Below are 3,496 nucleotides of genomic sequence, written 5' to 3' on the forward strand. Positions count from 1 at the left end.
TGGCAGTGTAGAGTGGGAAGTATAGCTGGTAGTTCTTCCGCTAGTCCACTTTTGGAACTTTTGCTGCACTCGATTTTGCCCCCTATGCCCTGGCTCCTGTCCGCTGAGTCCTCAAGCAGCCCCAGTTGCACCCCTGCTCTGCCAGGCACGCACACACACGGCATTCCAGGTTCTGCCTACTGCATCTGATTGATGGGAGATGATAGACTTAATGCCGAGGTTTACTTGGTCAGTTTCTGGTTTCTGCAGATTTCCCCCAACCGCTGCCTTCCAGGGTGGAATTGAGAGATGTCCATAACAGTATATAGATATTATTATTATTATTATTATTATTATTATTATTATTATTATTATTATTATTCCGCCCATCTGAGTGGGTTACTCCAGCCACTCTGGGTGGCTTCCAATAAATTAAGACATCAAACATTTAAAACTTGCATATAGGGCTTTAAAGGTCAGCACCAACCCTTTGAATTGTGCTCAGAAATGAGCCAATGTAGGTCTTTCAGGTGGCGCTGTGGGTTAAACCACTGAGCCTAGGGCTTGCTGATCAGAAGGTCGGCGGTTCGAATCCCTGCAACGGGGTGAGCTCCCGTTGCTTGGTCCCAGCTCCTGCCAACCTAGCAGTTCAAAAGCACGTCAAAATGCAAGTAGATAAATAGGAACCGCTACAGCGGGAAGGTAAACGGCGTTTCCGTGTGTTGCTCTGGTTCGCCAGAAGCGGCTTTGTCATGCTGGCCACATGACCTGGAAGCTATACGCCGGCTCCCTCGGCCAATAATGCGAGATGAGCGCCGCAACCCCAGAGTCGGTCACGACTGGACCTAATGGTCAGGGGTCCCTTTACCTTTACCTAGGTCTTTCAGGACCGGTGTTATATGGTCCCGGGGGCCGCTTCCAATCACCAATTCAGGATTAGTTGTAGTTTCCGAGTCACCTTCAAAGGTAGCCCCACGTAGAGCACATTGCAATAGTCCAAGCAGATTAAGGGTTTCAATGAGTTGTCACCTGTGTGTTTGTAAAAATTAAAAGCAGGAAGGGGGGGGAGTACAGATTGGAGTTTCTAAAACTGGCCATATTTCATGTTGTGAAATACAGCAGAAAGGTTCTGCTTTCAACTCTGCAATTCCATCTATGCTGCAGGGGGTGTGGGGAACAATGTAGGACGATTGACCTTTGATGTTACTGTAGGGAAACCTTTTGGGGGCAGAGTTAGCTGTGGCTTGAGATTCAAACCTCTAATCTGCAACATTAACACTGTAGGACTATCATAAACCACTGTCTCTCAACCAAAGGGTTGGCAGGAGGTTGGGGGGGGGGATACTACCTCAGGTTAAGAACGGCTTACAATAGCCCTGCATTCTTCTCTGTTAACGCTGCAGGTGGAGTGAATGGATTGTATGCCCTGCATAATTTACATTGGCAGGACTTTTTTCTTAAATGAAGTTTGAAAATAGGGTTTAAAGAATGCCCACAAAATAAGAGTGAAGTTAGAGAAAGCACCTCCTCTCTCTACTGCTACATTTTGTTGTAGTGTGGACATCCTGGTAATCAACTGCAGCTGGATTTCTCTGTTGATTTCTCTGGGTAGCTCTCACTGTCATTCCTGTGGAGATTTTCAAATGGTTTCTAAAAGAAAACATGGGAATTATCTACCCAGACATTGAGATGTGCTATGATGCTCCAGAGACCTGGTACCCCCAGCCAGCAGGCTAAGCGCATTGGGGAGTCGGAATGGATGGAGGGACAGCTGCCATTTATTGCTCGTTCTCTAATTACACAATCATAAAACACAGCATGCAAACAGTCATTAAAAGAGGCGGGGGAGTCACCCACAAAATGCACACTCAAAATGGGCATGGATGCTGCCCAGAGCTGTTCAGAAATGACATTGACTCAGAACCCCTTTATAGCATTTCCCCTTTTTAAATTATTTGCAAAGTAAACTGCAATCTCTTAGTCCTCCAACACTGCACCCACTTAAAAAGTTGCAGAAAACATCAAGCTTCACAAAGGTACAGAACTGCTTGCAATAATAGCCAGATCTGTAGGGGTAAAGAGCCTAAACTAAGCAAAAGGGAAATTCAGATAGAACTCTCTCATACATGCCTACTTTCTAATTTTTAACATTATTGCATGGATTTTACTGTTTAGCCACTTTAGGGCTAAAGCCTCAGGTGGAATGGAAGGGTGCTAATTCCTAACATAATAATTAAAAATTGCAGTACGGACTGGTGCAGTTTACTGATGCTCTTTCTGTCCTTCTCAAAAATAAATTATATCCAACTCATCTAAGCTAGGTACCAGCTGAGACTCCTGCAGGAGTAGGGGATCCACGAGATGGATTGCTCCACCATAGTACATTACAATAAAATAAAATACAAATTCTTGTTAAGAGTGCAGGTTGATGTGAAAAAGCTCTGCATGCTAACGGGAACACGCTGCTGATTGTAAATGTGAGTCTTCACGCGCCCTCTAGTGGCTCTGCAGTTGCACGCCCACCTATTGACTTTAAATGGCGACTTCAGAAGTTCTTTGTTAAAAGCAAGGGGAGGGGAAAAACAGGAAACGCATAGCTGCCAAGTTATCCCTTTTTTAAGGGATTTTCCCTTATGCTGAATAGGCTTCCTCGCGAGAAAAGGGAAAACTTGGCAGCTATGGAAACGGGAGCAAAAAATTAGTTTGCCCCCCAAACCTGCCATGAATATATTTGAAGATCTGCGGCGCAGCGGAACCCCAGGGATGGGAATCGCCTTCCAGTGCTCGCTTGAAAATGAATTAGGGAATTGCCTAAATACTGTACCTAATTGTCCAAAGGGTGTTTCATTGATCTGGATTCTTGCGCGAGGACCCAGAGCTCTTCCCTACAAGTAATACTTTTGAAACGGCGGCTTATTCAGTCAGTACTGTACAATTACAGAAGCGAAACAAAAACTTTACACCACTGGCAAAAATGCATTGCAAACAGCATGCAGTAATAAACAGACCCTTGGGAAGACCTAGTGAGGCCCAATCTTTTTATGATCCTAATGACCTTTATCATCCTAAAGCCTAATTTATTTACACGTGTTTCACGGCAGTAACGCTGCCGTTGTGTATATGTCATACAGACACCAACAACTAGATAATAGGAAACCAGGGCAGGCGCACGGCGCCGCAAGCTAAGCAATCGGCACGCTCTCAGAGGCACTCTTTCTTCGTTACCACTTCCGGGGCTGAGCCCTGGCGTGGAAAACCAGAAGTTCCGGAGAGCCTGAGCCGATGTTCAGCCTGCAAAAAGGAAATAAAAAAATATTTTTTTAAAAAAAACCTCTTCCCTTCCCGGCCTCGTCACGTGCGCAACAAAGCGCATTTGAACTGCCGGTGTCATGTGCGCGTTTTGCAAATCGACTTAAGCAACAGATCATATGACTGCCTCCCAATCCCAGAGAGAGGGAGAGGCGGGTGACGCATGGGGGCTGGGGGGGTGGGGGAAGGCCCGCGATAGCAAAGCATC

This window comes from Zootoca vivipara, chromosome 13 (genome assembly GCF_963506605.1).
Source record: "Zootoca vivipara chromosome 13, rZooViv1.1, whole genome shotgun sequence".
Lineage (NCBI taxonomy): Eukaryota > Metazoa > Chordata > Lepidosauria > Squamata > Lacertidae > Zootoca > Zootoca vivipara.